Source organism: Lepisma saccharinum, chromosome 8, assembly GCF_977018435.1.
Source record: "Lepisma saccharinum chromosome 8, izLepSacc3.1, whole genome shotgun sequence".
NCBI classification, from domain to species: domain Eukaryota; kingdom Metazoa; phylum Arthropoda; class Insecta; order Zygentoma; family Lepismatidae; genus Lepisma; species Lepisma saccharinum.
The window spans coordinates 12,076,333-12,082,359 of record NC_139236.1 but is presented as its reverse complement, the minus strand read 5'-3'; the positions used below and the strand labels follow the sequence as shown (position 1 = coordinate 12,082,359).

The following is a 6,027-nucleotide window of genomic DNA, read 5'->3' as shown; positions in this document are numbered from 1 at the left end:
GGGAAATGTGATCAGCATCACGCCCCTGACCGCCTTTACCCCGCAGGGTTTCCCCCAGGTACCCATGTTATTCGACGCTGGGTGGGCGCCGGGGCCGCTTCCTACGTTAGAAAAGTTCCCGGATTTGAACCGGCCGGGGATCGAACCCGGGACCTTGAGCATGGTAGTCAGACGCGTTACCGACTTTTTTTTTTTTTTTTTTTTTACACAACTAACAATTCTTTTATTATCAAATCATAGTAATAAATTAAAGTTTCTTGCAATGACTGAGAACATAATTTCTTTTTAATTTGTACAATTTTTTATACACTCAGGTATAACAGTACCATTTACAATGAGAAATTCCTTAAAACAGGATTGATAAAAATTTCATGTTAACAAAAGAACACAAGTGGTACCATCATGCGATTTCAATTGATTAAATTATAAACGAAACATATGTCAATCTCTTAACAAAGCCTTCGCTCTAGCAGTTAGTTTTCGAATGCGTCCCCTGCTGCTTATGCTTATGATAGTCCTGTTATCATCTGAATCATCCACATCAAAGTCACTTTCCTCTGAATAATGCTTCCGTTTTTCTCTAGTTCTTAAATTTATTTCCCTTTCTTCTGGTTCATAATCACTATCTTCATGATAATTGATCTTCTGTTTACCACGATTGCGAGTCTGCATACTTGTGGAACTTCTTTTTCGGCTTGGTCCAGGTTCCACGGTTGGATTGTAACTTTCCTCAGATTCTGAAAGCCTACGTCTCTTGGGAACACGCCCTGAAGTTCGTACACTGACATTTGCAGGTTTATCTCTTGCTGCCTGCCTAGTTCTTCTACTGTGCGATGATGTCCTATCCTCCATTTCACTATCACCATGGGATGCTTCGGATTCCTCATCTGTCTCCTCAACCCTCCTGTATCGCCGAACAACTTGCTCAGACGCTGATACTTTGGTGTGAGCTCTTGTGTACTTTCCCTGCTTATCGCTACTGGCACTAGCATTTGCTTTATCACTTGAACTATTGCTACTACCAGCAGAACCAGCTTCACTATCACTGTCACTATCACTGCTGCTACTGCTATTGCTCCTGCTACTTCTATTACTGCTGACACTGTTACTTCTAGAACTATTACTACCACCACTACTTTGTACTTTTCTTTTTGGTAATTTCTTAAGGTAACTTGAGCGAGTTACACGAGTTCTTGTACTGCGAACTGGCACTGAAGGTACATGTCCATTGGCAACTTGTGAATTCCCTAATCGTATTTTCTGAGATGATATTAAAGCTGCTTGCCTTCTTCGAGGTACAACTTCCACTCTACTTTCATTATTATTTACTCTTACTGGTTTCACCTTTGATGTACTTGGTCCATTAACAGTCTTCAATGTTTTAACACCTCTTGTTGATTTAGCTTGACTAGATGTTCCCAGAGATTTAACTTGAGATGTATTGTTTTGTTTCATTGCCTTCAATCTATCCAGGATTTCCTTTCTTCGGGCAGCTTTCCAATCAAATAATATTTTCTTCATGTGCTCCTCAAACATTGCAGACAACCTGATGGTCATGGAATATATCCTTGATCTTTTATTGGTGTTATAGTTCCTGGAGTTTTGAAATATTAGCCTCATATCTTTACAGAAATCTATAGGACTAGAATAATTATCTCCCAGCAAATCTTCTTTAATTGTCCGTAAATCCATTGGAGTGTCAATGACTTCATAATAATCCGGATGTTCCATGCGATCAACAGGCTCTCTGAAAGGTTCAGAGTCCTCGCACTGCCAAAGCATTTCCAACAATTCCCTGCACTGTCTCTTCCAACACGATGAGTCAACAGGTTGTGGTTTCAGCCTCACATTTGGTCTTGCCACTTTCCTCTTGCTGGTTTCTGGTTCATTGTCACTTTCGGATGACTTGTAATTCTCAACTAACTGATGGTACACAGCTGTTGCATCCACACAGTGTCTATCCTTAATAATCCTCAAACAGAGATCACAAACAATCCTAGCTTGTTTCACTATTTGGCTTCCAGGTTCATTGAATTTCTCAGCATTTGTGGCTATGTACCTCACATCAAACTGAACCGATGCAACTCTACGATAGAATCTGTTGTCCAGTCTTGCCTTTATTGTAGAAAGGTCAATTGGGTACTCCACAACCATTGCATATGATGGGTATAAATTGAGATCAACGGGGGCAACAAAAGGCTCGGCAATGGCTAAACTCATGACCTGCTCAAATCCGGCTGAGATCCTTTCACATTCTGAGTCCCTGTCCCCATATGGCCACTCGTCAGCACGTGGGCGATAGAGAGTAGCCTGTATATCCTCTGGCAAAACTTGAACCCCTCCTCCAACTTCCTCCGGCAAACGATTTTCATTAATTGGTTCCAAATGCCAAGGACTCATTCTTTCATATTCCCCATTATCCCATCTTACAGTGTAGCAAAGAAACATGGAATCGGGGAATTCTATATCATACGGAGCCTGCGATTCAATTACTCCCATCCACCAGCAGTCATCTATCATGCACCGGAACCTGTTACCTGGTCTCCAATTCCTTGTAACCGCTGTCTCGTATGTTTGACGCAATACCAGGAAATCTAACACATCAGCCATATCATGGTATTTTATAGTGAAGCTTTCTCCTGTATATTTTCTTGATCCTGGGTCAATCAGACCAAATTTCAAACAACAAAGTCTGGGTGGCCGGATTTCATATTTAATGCCAATGATTTTAACAAGTTCATGTTCTCGAATATGCCTTCGAGACCATGGTTCACTCCTTGGACCGACTTCAAAAACTTGTTTATTTCTCACAGCATTAAAATACAACTGATGGCCCTGCCTGAAATACACAACTTCGTCACCCATCTGAGGATAGTAGGGAGCTTTACGTGGAATTACTTCTGATAACCATTCTGATGGACGGTACAGCTCAGGGACTTCTGTTAATGCAGGTTTTGTGACTTTCGTTTCCTGGGTTGTCTCTATTTTCTTCTCTCTTACTGTAGTTCTCTTCTTTTCTTGCTTATTTTCTGATTCTCTATCTTCTTCCTCTTCATCATCATCATCATCTTCATTGTCGTCATCTTCACTAACTGGAGTTGGAACTCTCCGCACTGGGCGCCGCCTGCTTCTTTTAGGTGGTTCTAGGTTAACTCCTGCATCAGCTATCCAGTCGGAATATTCAGAGCTTTCACTGTCGCTACTAGACGAAGCAAGCTCTCCATTAGCAGCACTAGACTCATTGCTACTGGACTCTGAACTTCCCGACAGATCAAGGTTGTCAGGATTCTCAAATTCACTATCCAGGTGCCTTTCGTGGTCGACATTCGCAGCTCTTGTACCATAACCATGCTGCTGTTGGTTGCGTAACTGTCTGTGCCTCCTTCCAGGTCGAGTTTCAGGTGTGACGTTCAAGATGGGAGTTTCACGCTGCCGTCTCTTTTCCCTCTCATAAATCTCCATTTCTATGTCTCCTAAAGCCATCCGCTTCTCATGTAATGATCGTAATACTTCTAGATTGAAGCAGTGTATCAAAACTCTCTTTCCCCAACAAATACTGTTATCTCTCTGCCAATTACCACTTGACTGCCTAACGCCTTCAACATCACCACTCCTTCGCATACCCACACGTGGTACATCTCCACGGTTCCTAATACCTTGTCTTCCAGATTGTGAGCTCTGGCCATATCGTTCATTGCGCTGAATATTTTGTTCCAAGGATAGTGACCGATTCACATTTTGGATTCGTTCTCTGTGCTGAAGAGCAAGTTGAGCTATCATTTGATCGATGTTAGACCTTGGCTGAGCTCTTCCATCTTCATTTCCAGGTAGGCCTTCTATCACTTCTTGTTCACCTCCTGCTCCTACAACAATATTGGGAATAAGCTGCTCTTCCTGGCAATTCTCTCGCCCAGGAACCAACCTCTGCAGGTTTGGAGGATATGGATTCCCATCAATGTCAACCAAGAATGGAGGTGGCATGATGTGTGGAGCAGTTTGAGTCTGTTCATCCAGCACATACTGATTAGCATCTCTGATCAGTGGGCGATAATCAGTATGGAAAAACAACTCTGAAGGCAATTTTCTAAATTTTTCATTTGATCCAAGTCCAAACATCAGAATGTGACCATGAGAATCTGTTGCAGCTACCATAGTCCCATCAGGAGACCACTTAGCATCAAACACCGCTCCATTGCCTTGGCCTTCAATGAAGTTTTGGAATGTTTTAACAATGGTACCACCAAGAATATCCCACATAATAATCTGCCCATCATGGCCAGCACTTAAAAGGAGATGCTGGATAGAAGGGTGGCTCTCTAACACAAAGACTTCATCTTTATGGCCTCGTAGAATTTGTTGAAGGCTTCCTGTCTGAGAATTCCACACTTTTAATGTCAAATCTGTAACAGCAGTGATAACCCACTCATCACTTAAATCCCAACCAACCATGGAAACTTTTAATTTTGCCTTGCTTTCAGTACTTTTATCGTTGGCCCCGGGTAGTTTCGTTGTCATGGTCAATTGAAGTGATTTCCATTCTTGTCTCTCAAACCTCCACACATGGGCAGTTCCATCTTTGCTTCCCGATATGAACTGGAGACCTTTGTTAGCCCACTGAATGCTGTCTACTCGATCAGAATGAGCCTCCTTCTCAAGAATTCTCTCGGGGCCTTCTTCTCCATGCATTAAGTACACTCTTACATGATGGTCTGCACTACCTGCTGCTAAAAAGTTTCCTCCTTGACTAAAAGAGGCACAGATCATTTGTGCTTGACCTGGCCTCATTCTTTCATGAAACTGGATTGGTTTTGGTTGAAAGCTCACTTTGTTGGTAGCATGAGGTCGTTCATATGTCCAAAATGCCACAGACCCATCTGTGCTTGTAGATACAAGGAATCCCTCATGTCCTTGATATGAAGGACAAAAATGAACGGCTGTAATCATTCCTGTATGGCCTGTCAGAACAGCAATAGGGGCTGTCGTCTCCAAACACCATACTCTGATAATTTTATCACAGCTTCCAGCTGCTAGTAGCGTATTTTCTAAACTCACAGCAATGTCTGTGATTTCTGCAGATGCTCCCCGTAATGTGGCAAGTAAGCGACCGTCATCCGTACTCCATATCTTGACTAGAAGGTCATCAGCACCCGTAATTACATACTTTCCAGTACGATCAAACAATAGGCAGTAAACAGCTGACAGGTGACCAAGTGTTCTACAGTAAAGCTGTAACTTGTTGTAGAATTTTGGATTGACTATTTGAATCCTACTAAGAGATCCAGTGAATTCTCTACCCTGAAGAACTTGAACTAAATTATGTTGTGCCTCCTCTGGCGAGTTCAACAATGGCTGACCATTATTTCGAGCAGCATAATAAACTATTCCCCTTCTTTGCTTCCTGAGATCCTCTTGTGTCCTAAGTAGGGACTGATTTCCTGCACCAAGAAGTGACTGTATTCCTGAGACACTGGGTTTTAATTCCTTATCTAAGATTGGTCCAATTCGTTGACACATCAACATTAAATGATTTGGAGACACGTGTGGATATTTTCTTTCCAATTCTTCAAAAGTCTGTTCATGTTCATTTCCAAGCCAATCTAATCTTCTCGGCAAGATCTTGATTTTCTCTAGTTCCCGCCTCAGCACCTCTGCAGCTTGAATGCAGGGGCCGGCAGCCAAAAACTTCGCGATCAGGAAATACAACTCTGAGGCAACAGTACTTTGGTGATGAGCTTTGCTGGTATCCATATTTATTTACAACAAATCAATTTCCACTGAGACATCTCCAGTAAAACAAACATTAGTATTCATAGACTTGCATTGTCTGAGCCACCGCTGGAGGACAATCTTCATAATTTCGAGCGGCAAGAGGTACGAGTTCCGTTATCAGATCCTTGTTCTTTTCTGTGACATTTTTAATCTCCTTACCGAGACCGCTTATGGCGTCTATGATGGGTTGACCTTCGTACAATCCACGATTCTTGGATTTCCAACCTTTGAATCGTTTTGCAACGTAATCGCGAAATT

The 6,027-nt window shown here is 42.3% G+C and overlaps 1 pseudogene; it reads right to left on the bottom strand.

The window, feature by feature from the left end:
- Positions 1-227: 227 nt before the first annotated feature.
- LOC145990860 (PH-interacting protein pseudogene) lies at positions 228-5,816 on the bottom strand (annotated as a pseudogene).
- Between the last annotated feature and the right edge of the window lie 211 nt (positions 5,817-6,027).